The sequence below is a fragment of the Pelobates fuscus genome, chromosome 2 (assembly GCF_036172605.1).
Source record: "Pelobates fuscus isolate aPelFus1 chromosome 2, aPelFus1.pri, whole genome shotgun sequence".
Taxonomy (NCBI): domain Eukaryota; kingdom Metazoa; phylum Chordata; class Amphibia; order Anura; family Pelobatidae; genus Pelobates; species Pelobates fuscus.
This window is the reverse complement of record NC_086318.1, coordinates 151722482-151740314: the sequence shown is the minus strand read 5'-3', so window position 1 is coordinate 151740314 and position 17833 is coordinate 151722482.

Below are 17833 nucleotides of genomic sequence, written 5' to 3'. Positions count from 1 at the left end.
CTCTACAATAACACATCCCCTACACACTACACTCCCTGTGAGCGAATTTAATGGGTGGAACATATAGGTGGACTTATGGGTGGGTCTTATGGGCATACTCGCCGTCAGGCCCTGGGGCCCAGACCTTGAGCTGTGTAAGGAGCCTCAAAAAATGGAGCTGCTTCCTGTTTTCCCAGAACATTGAATTTTGTGACCGCAGTTACAAACAGCCTCCAGAGATCCGGTTCTACACCAGACCAGTTGAGCCAAACTGCAGCCAGTGCCCATCACCATCCTCATCTGGTTGTAAGTAGGCAATCTAGTATATTATTAGTGACACTAATCTCTAATTAACCTCACATTAAAGGGACCCTATAGTCCCCAGAACCACTGCAGCTTAATGAAGTTGTTCCGGTGTCTATTGCCTGTCCCTGCAGGCTTTTTAATGTAAACACAGTGTGCAGCACTGGCGTTAGTTCATATGGCAGATCATGGGGGTGGCGGCAAATTTGTATTTTGCCTAGGGCGGCAAAAATCCTTGCACCGGCCCTGCCTATAAGAGGTCTGGTTAGTCAGAAATAAGTAATATACATAAGCCCTACATCTATTCTAAAATTGTAAAAAATGATATTAAGTCTGCTGTGAAAGATTTGCTGGGCCATTAGCTGCATATTATGAAGGTCTAGTGATAGTACGTTGAAAATTAATAAAGATAACAGCAGCAAGGACTCTTCGAATTTAATATCAATGGGAATTCAGTGGGAGTTTTAAACTGAGTCCACTTGGTATTATCATATATTTTATAAAAAAGCCCTGTGAGCTTTTTAGACACTCTCAATCCTTCGATAATTGTAGTATATATTTTTAATAAGTAAGAAAAGGGGGCGGTTAGTAATTCATGAAAGAAATAACTATTTACAAAGTAACATTCATTTAGCGTTGGAATTGTCTATACAGTGTCGTAAGTTGTTCTGACCTTTTTTACTCCAAGTAATATAGTATCAGTGAAATATTACTAGTAATGGGATAAATTTGTATTCTGTACAGAGGATTAATAGTCACGAAGTGGTTATGGTGTAGAAACAACTCTAACGGAAATTAAACAGATAAAGGACAAAAGGGAGAGGTCAAAGATCCCAAGGAGATAAGTGAATACATTTCAGCAGAATGTTTTTAAGAGTGGATGTACGGAGTGAAATTGAACTCCTTTATGGGAAAGGGTTTGGAATGAGTAGATCCAGCGTGATTCTGCCTTCAATAATAAGAGATTAATATTGCCTTTCCGATGATTTAATTGTAACTTCTGTATGACTTGGAACTTCAAAACCCTAGGATTCTTATCATGGTTGAGCCTCACATGTCTGGCCACCGGAGTGTCAATATTAGGATTTGTGATAGAATTAACATGGTGCAACACTCTACGCCGAAGTTGCTGGTACGTTTTGCCAATATATTGAAGGCCGCATGTACATGTGACTAAGTATGCCATCTGTAGAGCTGCAATTCACAAATGCGTTAATGGTAACCTCCACATGAGTCTGTTTTCTGACTACCATTTTTTGTGGGGGTGATGAAATCAAATGCTTTGCAATGCCCACATTTGTAAAGGACCTTTGTTGGTTGTAGCCAAGTGGTAGGTGCACGGTGGTTCAAGATGGCTGTGGGTCAATAAGTCTCCTAAATTTGATGCCCTTCTAAATGTCATAGAGGGATGTGGTAATATTGTATCATTAAGTAGAGCGTCATGACGTAGGATAGGCCAATTATGGCAAAAGATTTGTTCTGCTATTTCCCAGTGTCTATCATAGGTGCCGATGAATCTGGTAAGGCCTTGCTTGGTAGAGTTCTGACGTGGAGGCATACGTAGACTTTCTTGATCTATCTATTGCTTTAGCTCTTTGGTAAGCTTTCTTAAGAACCTTATTGGGGTAACCCAACTGTTTAAATCTTAGTTTGAGTTCCTTAGCTTCTTTTTCAAAGTCTGCTGGCTGTGAGCAGTTTTGCTTCGCTCTTAAATATTGTCCATAGGGGATATTGGTTTTTAGATGTTTAGGATGATAGCTGTGCCAATGTAATAGGCTGTTAGTGGCTGTAGGTTTTCTATACAGTGTAGTTGTAATTTCTCCATGTTCCAAACATATTGATTTTTAAGTCCAAGAAAATCAGTTCTTTTTCATCTTTGACATGAGTAAGACGCAATTCAATATCATTATGATTGAATTCATTTACCATTTCTTCAAATAAGGTTATAGGTCCAGTCCACAGAATCAGAATGTCATCTATAAATCTGTTCCATTTATAGATGCATTCCTTAAACCTTGGGTTTAATGTTGTATACACAAAGGTTTCCTCCCACCAGCCTAGAAAAAGATTGGCATAACTCGGTGTGACAAAACCCATCGCATTACCCTTTGTTTGGAGATATTTTCCATAAAAGGTAAAATAGTTGTGTGTTAACTCAAACTCTAGTAAAGATAAAATAAAGGTTTGTTCTGAAGGGTTGTAGCGACCGTTTTTTGTCAAAATGTAAGCACAACCAAGTAGCCCTTTATCATGAGGTATGCTGTTATAAAGGGACACCACATCCAGACTTGCCAGTAATGTGTATAGAGGGACCATGATGTTTTCAAATGTCAGTAGGGTTTGTTTTGTATCCCTAAAATAGGAGTCCAGTTCGAATACCAAAGGCTGTAATAGTTTATCCGAATATTTACTGGCTCTTTCTGTCAGACTTTGGTTCCCAGAGACTATGGGTCTTCCTGGTGCGTTCATCAAGTTCTTATGCACCTTTGGGAGGTAATAAAAAGTTGCTATAGTGGTGTTATTGGGTGACACTATGTATTTGTATTAATTGGTGGTTATGATTTTGTCTGTAAGAGCTTGATGTGCTAGTGTTCTTAGTTCTGTCAAGAACTTGGATGTTGGATCCATTTTGAGTTCTTGATAATTAGAGATATCCTTCAGATGCACCATACACTTATCAATGTATTGTTCTTTATTCCAGAGTACGATATTGCCCCCTATGTCAGAAGGTTTAACCCCTTAAGGACACATGACATGTGTGACATGTCATGATTCCCTTTTATTCCAGAAGTTTGGTCCTTAAGGGGTTAAATGAACACTATAGTCACCCAGACCACTTCAGCTCAATGAAGGGATCTGGATTTCAGGTCCCTCAGGTTTTAACCCTTCACATGTAAACATAGCAGTTTCAGAGAAATAACAGGGTTAATCCAACCTCTTCCTGACAGCCGCTAGAGGTGCTTCTGAAAATTGCATCCAGCGTGCAGAACGTCCATAGGAAAGCATTGAGAAATACTTTCCTATAGACTGTTTGAATGTGGGCGTGGCTCTTGCAGCGCATGCGCATTCCGCTCCACTTAGGAGCTGCCGTCGGCGGGGGAGGAGAGTTCACCAGCGCCGAGGGAGCCCGGCGTTGGATTATGGTAAGGTGCTTAAGGGGTTTTAACCCCTTTAGCGCCAAGGGAGGGGGATCCTGAGGGTGAGGGTCCCCCAAGGATGACCGTGTCAGGAAAACGGGTTTGTTTTCCTGACACTATAGTGATACTTTAATGACAATATTGTGTGTATGTTGCAATTCATTTAAGGCCTTCTTTTCATTAAAAGAAAGATTTAACTTGTATGGGGAGCCCCTAAAGAACTCATCTAGTTCTTTTGTGCACATGTGAATAAACAGATCAATATTCGGAAATTCTTTGAGGTTGGGAGTAAACCAACTCAAGGGTTTAAGGTCTGTCAGTGACTGTACCTCCTGTTCTGACATCAAATTTACAAGTATGTGAAATAACTTTGAGTCTTCTGGTGGCAATCCCATGTCTTGCATAGTCTTGTGGTCTTTTTTAACATAAGCATGTAAGGCCAGTTTACGGCCAAACAAATTAAGATCTTTTGCCCAATTAAAAGAGTTAGTGGATGGAGTAGGTACACAAGAAAGTCCTTTGTTTTAGAGGTCTATATGTCGTGATTGCAATTTAAAGTCCGATAAGTTGATCACTTTGTTGTCGTTTGTACCACAATTGATTACTGATTGTTTTTGTTGGCTTTGTAACCCCACTTTCTCCTGTCTCTCAGACATTCCCTCTGTGGACATGGCCACTCTTGATCTAAAAAAGAGGAAGTACTGAGAGGTAGGAATTGTGATGTTGTGGAAGACCTGTCTAGTAAAGTCTGAGGGGGAAATGTCTTATGAGTTCTATTATCCATGCCTGATGGGTTGGTAAAGGAGATACTCTTTTCTGTGTTTTTAAGAATGCACCTTGTCATGCCTCTAGTTCTGAATCTGGTACTTCTAGTCAGGGCCGACGCTACCTGTAAGGCGGACTAGGCAGCCGCCTAGGGCGCCCCTTGGGAAGGGGCGCCGCCAGGAGCGCCAGCCCCCCTCATGCTGCAGCCGCCCGAGCGCTCTGTAGAGAGCCTCAGGCGGCTGCAGCTTTGCCCAGGCTGGTGCGTCCATGAGGGCACACCGCGAGGAGAGGGTGACAGGAGGGAAGCGCTCAGCGCTCCCTCCTGTCACTCCCTCACTGTAGTGTGGCCGAGCCCTGTATGATCCGCGGGTACAGGGAGCATCTGTCTCCTGTACCCGGCCGGACTAACAGGAAGTGCACACTGAGTGAGCACTTCATTTTAGTCCGGCCGGGTACAGGAAACAAAAGCTCCCTGTACCCGCGGATCATACAGAGCTCGGCCATGCTACAACAGAGGTGGGGGGGGGGATAAATTGAAGGGGGGGGATAAATTGAAAGGGGGGGATAAATTGAAAGGGGGGAGAGATAAATTGAAAGGGAGGGGGGAGATAAATTGAAAGGGAGGGGGGAGATAAATTGAAAGGGAGGGAGGGGAGATTGTCAGGATCGGGACAGGGATCCAACACGCAGAGTACAAACAGTAGCCAGATACGTATACCGGACCTTAGAATGGCCGGACTAACGTAAGTAGTACAGTATAGAATGGTCAAAGACAAGCCGAGGTCGAGGGTAACAGAAGACAGGTAAGCGAGAGACAAGCCGAATCAAGGGTAACAGAGATAAGCAGAGTAAGGTAAACAAGCCGGGTCAAAACCAAAAGGGATAATAGAATACACAAGCACTGAGTGACTAGAACAAGCTAGAACCACGACAGGGCAATGAGCTAATGAAAGAAGCTCTGTTAAATACCCTGTTCAGAGCAGTAACCACGCCTCCAAGGCGTCCTGATTGGTCCTGCAGCAATTGAGTGACAGGTCGTTCCGGAGGAGTGTCCTGATGACAACTTCCTGCCTAGATGCTGTAAAAGGCAGTCACTCCCTCGCGGCCGGCCTTGCATGACCGGATAGACCGTGGGGAAGGGAGCCATCAGGCCGTCTGGATGGAGGAACAGCTAAGTCTCTACCTCTTTCGGAGGTAGAGACCACAGGTACCCTGACAGAGATAAATTGAAAAGGGGGGAGCGGCGATCAAGTGAAAGGGGGTGAGATAAATTGAAAGGGATGGGGGAGTTAAATTGAAAGGGAGTGGGGGGAGATACATTGAAACGGAGGGGGGGAGATAAATTGAAAGGAGGGGATATTTTGAAAGCAGGGGGATGAGTTGAAAGGGAAGGGGGGAGGAATTGAAAGGGAAGGGGGGATACATTAAAAGGGATGGGGGAATAAATTGACAGGGAGGGTGGGGGGATAAATTGACAGGGAGGGGAGGAAGAAATTGACAGGGAGGGGGAATGAGAGTTGGGAGGGGAGAAGAGAGTGACAACGGGGGAGAAGAGAGTGACAAGGGAGGGGGGAGAAGAGAGGGACAAGCAGGGGAGAAGAGAGTGACAAGCGAGGGGGGGGAGAGAGTGACAAGGGAGGGGGGGAGAAGAGGGTGACAAAGGAGGGGGGAGAGATTGACACCCATCACACACACACACAATGCACCCCTTACACACAGAAAAACACACAAGCAATGCAACCCTTACACACAATGCATCCCTTGCACACACAGAAACACACAATGCATTCCTTACACACACTCAATGCACCCCTTACAGACGCACACACTGCATCCCGTACATACACAGAAACATACCTTGCAGCCCTTACACATACAAACACAGATTCACACAATGCATTTCTTACACAAATATCAGGACATCCCCTACACACTCCACCCCTGTAAACAAACTCATTGGTGGAACATGAAGGTGGACCCTGGGACCCAGACCTTGAGCTGTGTAAAGGGCCCCCAAAAAATGGAGCTGCTTCCCGTTCTCCCAGAACATTGATTTTTGTGTTACAGTTACAAACAGCCTCCAGAGAGCCTGTTCTACACCAGACCAGTGGAGCCAGACTGCAGCTAGAGCCCATCATCATCCTCATCTGGTTGTAAGTAGGCAATCTAGCATATTATTCGTGGCACTAATCTCTAATTTACCTCACATTAAAGAAACACTTTAGTCCCTAGAACCACTGCAGCTTAATGTAGTGGTTCTGGTTTCTATAGCCTGTCCCTGCAGGCCTTTTAATGTAAACACGGTGGCAGATCATATGGATGGGGCATTGTGATGTCACATGGGGGGGGGGGCGGCGTCAAACTTTACTTTTGCCTAGGGCGGCAAAAATCCTTGCACCGGCCCTGCTTCTAGTGAGGGGTTTCGATGTATTCTGATATTCAGACTCAGACCATTCCGTTTCCTCAGAGGAGGAATAGTTCTTACCCTCTGAGTTCCTGTTGAACCTCCTGCGTTTGTTTTAAAAAATATTGCCTCCTTGGAAGTCCTAATATCTTGTTGGAACTTATAATGTTTCTTTTGTCTGATATTGTTGTGGAAATTATCTAGATTTTTCCGGAGTTTAGTTTCCATAACCACAAATTGTGGTACTCTTTGACTTTCACAATCTCTTTTTCTTCCTAGAAGGTTTCCTTTGAATAGGTCTACAATTGAGTTTGGGATCTGATTGATTGCTTCTGTGGACAGGTGTCTTTTACACAGGTAACGAGCTGAGATTAAGAGCACTTCCTTTAAGAGAGGGCTCCTAATCTTAGCCAGTTACCTGTATAAAAGACACCTGGGAGCCAGAAATCTTGCTGATTGATAGGGGATCAAATACTTATTTTCCTCATTGACATGCAAAACAATTTATAACTTTTTCAACATGCGTTTTTCTGGATTTTTTTTTGTATTCTGTCTCTCACTGTTAAAATACACCTACTATTAAAATTACAGACTGATCATTTATTTGCCAGTGAGCAAACGTTCAAAATCTGCAGGAGATCAATTCTTTTTTCCCCTCACTGTACTTGCATGCCCTGCTCTGCTGGTTTTTTTTGTTTGTTTGTTTGTTTGTTTTTTAACTAGTTTATTGACTCTCCTCTGTTTATTTACTTTTTCTGGCTATTCTCAGCCAACCTGCACCTTTCACTTTCAGGCACACCTTCTGCTATTTATGACACCCCACTTACCTCCCCTTCTCTAATCGTCTGTTTTAAGTGTTAAACTCTATCAGATTGATCAGTATTGCTTCAGACCTAAGGAAGAGAGGAAAACTCTCGAAAGCTTGTCTTTGAAATATTATGTTAGTCCAATAAAAAAAGGTATCATTGCATACTGCATTACTCTGGTATTTTGGCATCTTGTCTACGGGACAAATACGGCTAATCCAATCTACATATACTATACATATAATCTACTATATACCGTATTTATCGGCGTATAACACGCACTTTTTCCCCCTGAAAATAGGGGAAAAATCGTGGGTGTGTGTTATACGCCGATATCCCATCAATTACTTACCTGTCCTGAAGCGTGGGCCGGCTTCACAGCTTGCACCGCGGTACAGGAACTTTAATTTCATGTTCCGGTTTCCGGCGGGATTGAAAGGAAGTGTGAACAATAGTGTGCACACTTCCTTTCAGTCCCGCCGGAAACCGGAACATGAAATTAAAGTTCCTGTACCGCGGTGCAAGCTGTGAAGCCGGCCCACGCTTCAGGACAGGTAAGTAATTATGGGAGGGGAAGTACACTATGGGAGGGGAGGGGGAAGTACACTATGGGAGGGGAGGGGGAAGTACACTATGGGAGGGGAGGGAAGTACACTATGGGAGGGGAGGGAAGTACACTATGGGAGGGGAGGGAAGTACACTATGGGAGGGGAGGGGGAAGTACACTATGGGAGGGGAGGGGGAAGTACACTATGGGGGGGAGGGAGTACACTATGGGAGGGGGGGAGTACACTATGGGAGGGGGGGGGGGAGTACACTATGGGAGGGGAGGGGGGGGGGAAGTACACTATGGGAGGGGGGGGAAGTACACTATGGGAGGGGGGGGAAGTACACTATGGGAGGGGGGGGAGTACACTATGGGAGGGGGGGGGAAGTACACTATGGGAGGGGGGGGGAAGTACACTATGGGAGGGGAGGGGGGGGAGAATACTATGGGAGGGGAGGGGGGGGAGAATACTATGGGAGGGGAGGGGGGGGAGAATACTATGGGAGGGGAGGGGGGGGAAGAATACTATGGGAGGGGGGGGAAGAATACTATGGGAGGGGAGGGGGGGGAAGAATACTATGGGAGGGGAGGGGGGGAGAATACTATGGGAGGGGAGGGGGGGAGAATACTATGGGAGGGGAGGGGGGAGAATACTATGGGAGGGGAGGGGGGAGAATACTATGGGAGGGGAGGGGGGAGAATACTATGGGAGGGGAGGGGGAGAATACTATGGGAGGGGGAGAATACTATGGGAGGGGAGGGGGAGAATACTATGGGAGGGGGAGAATACTATGGGAGGGGAGGGGGGGAGAATACTATGGGAGGGGAGGGGGGGAGAATACTATGGGAGGGGAGAGGGGGATAATACTATGGGAGAGGAGGGGGGGAGAATACTATGGGAGGGGGGAACACTATGGGATGAGGGGGGAATACTATGGGATGAGGGGGGGAATACTATGGGAGGGGGGAAATTTCCTGGAATTTCTTTCTAAAAATGAGGTGCGTGTTATACGCCGGTGCGTGTTATACGCCGATAAATACGGTATGTTATAAAAAAGGATTATAGAATGTGTGGAAAATGTCTGACATGGTTTTCTTATTTGTAACTTTATTATTTGGTAAACAATTTTTTTTAAAGCTTTTTATTTGCCCAACCAAAATGACATTTTCTTCCAATAACCCCTTGACACCGGCACTTATGTTTACATAACTGCCAGTCTATGCAACCATACAATGCAGTCACGTATAAACATTTTGCATAATTGCTAATTAAATTTATAATTCAATTATTGCAAATTAATTCAGTTTGCAAATTATGCCATAGCTACAGTCAGATCTCACAAGTTAGTGGCACATGGAGCCGTGACACTGCAAGCCTCTGAACAATGGATACAGAGACTAGCTCTCTGTATCCAGTGCTGCAAGCTCGCCCTTCAATATAACAGCTCATTATACACATACAGTGCAACCCCTAGTGTTTTTATATTAACACTTTCTGATAATCAAAACTAAAATAAAAATGTATCATGATATAACATAATGGATGGAGGGCATGTTTTGGTGAGGGGGAGGGGGAAGCAGCATTTAATTGTGTGACCCACGCAGCACAATGTCTTGAGGTGGCCATGGTCACAACTATTTATTCATATATCAATTCCATCACACACACACACACACACACTCTCCCTCCCGAGAACTGTGCACTGTTATGCATAACTTCATTACTGTTTTTATTCTTGTTGACAGGCATGGAATGGAAGAGATAGATGCTCACATCCCTACAGCCCCTGCCTGCAATTTACAATGGTGTATGCTCAGGTGCTGGTGTTGTATTACACCCTGATCTGTAGACTAACTTCTGGCTACCCAGCATCACTATAACTGTGTAGAGAATGCACAAGGAATTCAACAAGGGAGATCTACAGAGGAGCGGCTTAACCAGCTAAATGTAAGGCAAGCATGTCAAACTCAAACGCTACCACGGGCCAAATAAACCAGGTTTAAGTTTATGTTGGCTGCAAAAAAAAAAAAAAAAAAAACCTTAAATATTCATAGAAATGTAGGTTTATTTTGAAAAGTACAGTATAAAAAATAAAAAAACAGCATCCCCCTCTACTAACCCAGTCCCCTCCTCCACTAAACCCCAGTCCCCCCTGTACTAAACCCCTGCCCCTGTTTAAATAAAACACAATATTAGCCAACAAGCAGAATCCACTCACATTGCCGCTGCCAGTATGAGCCGTCTGCACCATGTGCCAAAAGTGGATCCTCCCGCTACTCCTTGAAACCGGCACGTTGACGTCACATCGGAATGTGACTTGGCATTACGTGCCTCCTTGGACCTCCAGGTCCTCCACTGACCAGCCATCACAACACTGACCGACACACACATACTGACAGACAGACAGACAGACACACACTCACTTACTGACAGACACACACACACACACACTCTCACAGACAGACACACACACACACACACACACATGTATGTACGTAGTGGGGAATCGCGATGCAGCCTAGAACAAAATCTAACCCCATTAAACCCCCCAATAACGACAGACCACTTAGTATGGATGAAACAGGCCACAGCATTTATTATCACAACTAAATTACTGCATAACACATCCATAACTTTATTTATTAAATCTCTTCTTTTCTGTAACCAAAACATTAGACATAAATAAGCATAAATTAACATATATACATATATAACTCCACCCATAGTGTTATACAGTGACCCAACCGTCCTTGCCAATAAAAACATGGAGTGGTTCCTAATCACCACTCCCTCTCACCTCCCCCCTCGTCATAAAAATCCTTCCAATGCCTGCCATCAGCCGACCTTATCCACGCTCGATGGGCACGAGACCTCAGGCAACCTAAAGTTAAACCTTTAGAGCAGGGGAGGTTTGAGACCTTAAAAAACTTGTTCATCTCATTCCATCTACTTAAACGTAACCTCAAACTCAATTGGCAAGGACATACCCCCGGCTAGCTGCGACAAAATATAGTATAGGGTGGGCGGGAGGGAAGCTGTTTGCTGGCCCGAATCCCAAGTGGCACTGAGGTAAGACCTCCCCCACACTGTCTTACACAGAACATAATCACACCCACAGATTCTTCCCAACCAATCCCATGCATCTATCCCCACACTCCTACATGTGCCCTTGTCCGCTTAGCTGCGCTATCTCCCCAGGGCCTTTTACACATTCTTACACACACTCACAAATAATTTCATTTATGGCTGATTGCTCCCTACCTTTGGGAGCTGGTGTGGGGCTCTTCCCTGGGGTCTAGTGGGGATATTCTCTCTGGAGGTCTCCCTATCTGCTCCACACTGCTCGAGCAGGAAGAACAGACTGCGCTCCCAAGCTGCCACAGATTCCTCCTTCCTCTCTCCAGGGTCGGGTAAATTTCAGCAGAGTAGGCACCTGCAATGTGGGGAGAGCAGGTGCCTACTCTGCCTTAACACTAAGCATGTGCTCGCTGGGCCACAAAGTTATTAATTGTGTGTTGCGAGTTTGACATGCTTGGTGTAAAGTTTCACAGGCAGCTACTTTCAAATATAAACACAACTAGTAAATAATTTTTTTTTAATTACTATGTTGTCAGGGCTCTCAGCTTTAGAGAGTGGCCAAGTCGGTTTTATTTGATATGTTCCTCCCTATGCATTTTGAGTTCCACAGTCTAAAGATATTAAAGTGGGTTGTTTAAATGTGTTTCTCTCTCTAAAACATAAAAATACTGGTAGCGCTAAGCACATATTAAAAACTGGTTAAACCAGTAGGTCAATAAATTAGTAAATCATTTAGTGTGTAATATTCACTAGAAGCTATTTGAGCGATTGCTAAAAAGTAAAAGATTGTCCAGTCTTCTCAAAGAGATACAATATACTTGTGGAAAAAAGTATATAATTCTTATGGAATGGTAACCAACAAGTGTACAGCAGATGGGACTAAGTAGTCATTTGAAGTCTGGGTATTCAATTCCCAGTGAAGCTGCTTGCTTAAAAAAGGGACTATCCATTAAGCAGCTATCAGCTCAAGCACCTTAAATAGGACAGATACTTGCATATTATTACATGTTTTTTTTAGGGATTAAATAATAAAGTCATTAAAAAGTCTTAGAATATTTGTGAGCTTATTTCGAAGTCTCGGTTAAAGCAAATAATACAGTGCAGTCCATTAGCTCTCCGTGACAGGTGTCCGCCAGGATCAGTGGCATCTCCAGGATTCATATTTGGGGGGCACATGAGGGGCCAGGGACAAAAGTAGGGGGGCAATTATAAAACGTGTATATATGCGTGTGAGTATATATATATATATATATATATATATATATATATGTATGTATGTAAAAAACAGATAAAATCATATCTTGTAATACCTTTTTTATTTGACTAATACAATCTCTACTTAATCACTACATATTACACAGTGCTCTACAAATCACAGGCGCCAGGTCGCCATGGCACCTAGAAATTTCACCCTGGCACCTGGCAATTGTCAGCCTAAGCTGTGCAGGAAACATTAAAGAACCACTCTAGTGCCAGGAAAGCATACTCGTTTTCCTGGCACTAGAGTGCTCTGAGGGTGCCCCCATACTCAGGGACCCCCTCCCGCCCGGCTCTGGAAAGGGGAAAGGGGTTAAATCTTACCTTTTTCCAGCGCTGGGCGGAGAGATCTCCTCCTGCTCTCCTCCTCCGATCCTCCTCTTCTCCTCCCCGTTGGCTGAATGCGCACGCGCGGCAAGAGCTGCGCGCGCATTCAGCCGGTCACATAGGAAAGCATTCATAATGCTTTCCTATGGACGCTGGCGTGCTCTCACTGTGAAAATCACAGTGAGAAGCACGCAAGCGCCTCTAGCGGCTGTCAATGAGACAGCCACTAGAGGACATAGGGGGAAGGCTTAACCCATTCATAAACATAGCAGTTTCTCTGAAACTGCTATGTTTATGAAAAAATGGGTTAACCCTAGAAGGACCTGGCACCCAGACCACTTCATTAAGCTGAAGTGGTCTAGGTGCCTAGAGTGGTCCTTTAACCCCTTAAGGACCAAACTTCTGGAATAAAAGGGAATTATGACGTGTCAGATATGTCATGTGTCCTTAAGGGGTTAAAGCCGGCCGCTGCGGGGAGTGAACCATCTCACTGATACACGCACGCTTACTACAGACAAGCTCACTGATACACACAAGCTCACTACAGACAAGCTCACTGACACACACATGTTCACTACAGACAAGCTCACTGAAGGCACATACAAGTGCACTCTGTCGTGCTAAGTATTGGAAGCCTACCTGGCTCTGGAGGCTGTGGCTGTGGGAGAACTGGGAGCCCATTTTCAGCCCTCTTTCTGCAGCAAGGTACTCTTCTAGAGAGTGGGGGCGGAACTTGCATACGGGGAGTCGATCTTCCATGCAGGGGCAGAGCTTGTGTACCGGGGCAGCTGCTGCACAGTGGCGGGACGAACTTAAAAAGGACCCTGGTGTAAAATTTATTTTGGGCCCCTGAAGACATATGCCCATGAGGTTGACCCCAAGTGCACGCGCCACTCGATGGGCCCCAGTGTAACCGCAACATTAACATTAAATTGCCTGTAGTTCCACCGCTGCGCCTTCCTTATTACAGGCAAGACACCTTTTCATGGAAACTGGAACACCTTTTCAGGCATTGCACGATAATTGTCCATGGTGTTTAGAAGGGGCTGTGGTGAAGTGTGTGTGTATACGAGTCTGTTAATGGTCTCCTATGTGTAACTAGGAGCTTTTGAGATTGTGTGTGTGCTGAGAGGGCCTGTAAAGTGTGCGCGTGTGCATCTAGGGACTGCAGTGTGCGTGTGTTGGTGTTGCATTGTGTGCTTACAAAGAAGCTGTATTGTGTATGATGCGGTGTGTAATGGGGTGAAGTTTGTGTGACGAAAGCATCTTCGTCACTGGCATTTGGAGAGGCCTGCTTGCCAGCCTCTTGCCCTGTGACTATGGCCCCTGGGATGTATGGCCCTTTAAAAGCTCTATTTGGGCATATTTTAAAATACTGTTACTGCCCCTTTAAATTATATGGGAACAGCTTTACACCTTTGAAGTGGCACTTCAGATACAGCCGAAGTGGCCGACATTCGTGGCGGCGGCCATTTTAATTCAGTCGAACGAGTTCAGCTGTGTTTTGTCGTCGAGTTCATGCAACGCAAATCAGACACTCAACGGCACATTTGCAACGCAAATCAGACACTCAACGGCACAAACACCGCTGAAACTGTACCTTCTCTGAACTTCAACTCTTCGACTGGAGTCGAACACCGTTCGACAATTCGAACGGCACTTTAACATTGACATTTGCACAAACAGTTGCCATTCGTCTATTTGAACTGAAATTAACATAGGAAATAGACCGTCCGCACAGCCAAATTCTCTGGAACTGTTTTGGGCATAAAATCATGCGTGCGGTTGGTCGGTCGGTCGGTCGGTCAAAAGAGACTTCCACAAAATATTTATGGGGATGTATTATGTTTTGGGGTGTTTTCTGGACTTTGGGGAAAATGTGTGTTTTTCTGCCTGTGGATAATTAGATTATTGTATTAGCTGCTTTGATTATATCCCAGGCAGAGGGGAGGGCTTGTGTGCTGTATGTGGGAGTGTCGGACATTGTTGTACTGTTTTGATTGGTTTATGTCCTTGGTGTGCCTGTGTTCCATCAGGTCCAGGGGGTGTGCCTCTGGCCTGAGGAATTGTATAAATTGTGAATGCTGGCTTACATTAAACAGACCTGCTTACCCCTTCATGAAGTCTTGGCTCATGTTTGGGGGATTGGAGAACTACACTCTGGGGATTGCTATAATCACTATACTCCCCAGAGTATAATCACTAGCTCTTGTAAGAGCTGTTCTTGTTCCTGGTTCCTGCTCTCTGGATTTAGGAGAGGTTCACCCATTGGAAGCTGGAGCCCGGTCTTGGGTCAAGGGTCTTGGGTCTTGGGTCAAGCTGCGGCGGTTTGTGGTGTTTGCGGTGGTTATGGTGTCGAGTGCAGTGCTAATGGTCCTTGGCGTGCACTAGGAGCATCGTTCGACGGAGGCACCCAGTCGGGGTGGCAGGCGGTCCATCACAGTATGTATGTGTGTGTGTGTAGGGTGAATGTACATGAGGATGAAGTGTGTATGTGGGTGAAGAGATAATGTGTGGGATGAAGTGCGTGAGGGGTGCACTGTGTGTGTATGTAAATGTGTACTCAGTGTGGATGGGAGTGTACTGTATGTGGGGGATTCACTATCTGTGAGGGTGTACTGTGTTCTTTAATAAGAGTTAAAAAAAAATAATATTCCCCTGTAACTGATCTTACCTTGCAGGGAGCAGGTGACAGAATCAGCTCTGTGGTTATTAAGAAGCCTGCCAATCCGTCAGGTACAGGGGAGGTCATGAGATGAGACATCTCTCTCATGGTGCTTTGGCACTTACACAGACTGCCCCCCCCCCCCCCCCGCCACACACACATAGACTGACCCATACACACACAGACTGCTATCCCACACAGACTGGCCCATACACATACGGACTTCCACACAAACTGAACCCCCACACACACAGACGAAAACTCCCCCTGACATACAGACTGTTCCCCCCCAACACACACACAGACTGACCCCCCACACACACAGACTGACCCATACACACACAGACTGACCACAAACACACAGACTGACCCCCACACAGTGTGACACCCACACACAGACTGACCAATACACCCACAGACTGAAAATCCCCCCCACACACAGACAGAATGTTCACCCACAAACAGACTGACCCCCCCCCCACTCACTAACCCCCCACACATAGACTGTTCTCCCACAAACACACAGGTTGAACCCCCACAGACAGACTAACACACACACACACACCTGCTGCCCCCATACACACACAGACTGAAACTCTTTCCCCCAACACACACACAAACTGACCCCCCCACCCCCTCCACAGACAGACTGACACCCGACCCACAGGTTTTATTTTTCATCCCCCAATTTTTGTAATAAACACCCAAATTATTATTATAATTCTATTATTTATATAGTGCCATCACATTCTGTAGCGCTGTACAATGGGTGGACTAACAGACATGTAATGTTAACCAGACAATTGGATGTACAGGGACAGAGAGGTGGAGGGTCCTGCTCAATGAGGGAATGGGGTATAGTGACACAAAGGGTAAAATTAGGGGTCCGAAGTAGGTTGTTGGAAAAGTATTCATTGAGGGCTTAGTAGGTAATTTTTGACAGTTGCAGGAGAGGAGTCATGGGGGGTGGGGGATAAAAACCTGCTAACAGTTTAATTGATATGCTTTCTTGAAGAAGTGAGTTTTCAATGATTTTTTGAATGAGTGGAGACTGGGTGAAAGTCTTACAGAGAAGGGAAGGGAGTTCAACAGAAGAGGTGCAGCCCTGGAGAAATCACAATAATACCCCAAAATCAATTTTCAATAATTTAACACGTCATTTCTTTGGTATGTGTGAAAGTTGGGGGGAGGGGAACGGAGAAACAAGCGTATCTCTGTAGCGGATTGTATTAAGCCTGTCATGTATAATTCATGTAAAAATGTATTCGTTTAATTGTGTCTCTGTGTATTGAAAAATTTATGTACTTTCGTATGAGGGTTCGTTAGTTTTCATACAAATGAAACTACCGAACCCTCAGACCACCCCAGTGAGAAGTGTGCGCCTCGTTAAGCGTTCACACTTCTCAAAACCGCAGTCTAATTGATACTTACTAAATGCCTGTGTTGCCGCTGTTCGGTATACGAACCACGCGCGGAGGCCATCTTACGCACAAAAATCTCAGCGATGTTTGGTCGTCGAGTGTCTGGAACTCAAATCGGACACTCAAACAACCGAACACCACTGAGACCTCCAGAGTGCCATAACTCCCGAATGGAGGGACTAGGCAGCCCCCCCGTTCGGTTAAACCAATGTACCGAACATGGGAATAAATGTGAAGGTATTATTAGCTGTGGATGGCAAGGATTTCTATGCAATTTAACTGCCAAACGGAGACCGACTGCAGGGCCAAAACACATGGAGCCTTTTCCGGATACCACCTCGTGTGCAGTCGGTCAAACTTCACCCTCGACCTAACTCCCGAACCCCTGGTCCGATCTGGGTGAATTTTGGATATGTTAGTCACCCAGATCAGGGCTACCTGGGGGTACCCCAAGTATTGGGCTATCAGCTTGTTTTAGGGTACATCCAGGTTTTAGGGAAAAGTACAGTACAATTAATTGGATTATGTGTCACACTGAGGGGAGGAGATGTGTGGGAGTTAACTATTACTGTATTGGCTACTGTCCTGATTATTGCAAATCCCTCTCTTGCATGGGAGAATGTCTTAAAAGGAGGCTGTGGGAATAAACGTCAGTTCTGCTCCTGATGCTGTGTGTCGTCCAGTCATTGGGATTGATGTTGGGATATTGTTGGATTATTTTGCCTGCTGGAATTACTACTTTATGGATTTATAATACTTGTTCCTGAGCCTCACTGGGATCTTAAGTGGAGAATAGCTGTGGAATATCAGCTCTCCGCTACAATCTCATACACCTGAAGCGACTGGGTGGGATCGGACTACCTTGTCTATTGACATTTACCAATCATCTCATCTCCTTTGGATTGTAGATTGGCATGGGAAAGAAATCGGTGTAGAAATCAACTGACAAATTACCCTAATCCCTTGACACCACTAAAAGGATCCACACTTGAAGTGTGGCATGCGAATAGGTGTAAATATCAACTGATAACTTACCCTCCTCCATTGACACCACTCACACAACCTGGAGACGGCGGGTGGGCTACTCACATTAGGGGGTTTAATCTGGGTGATTTGGATATACATGCAGCAGATATGCAATTT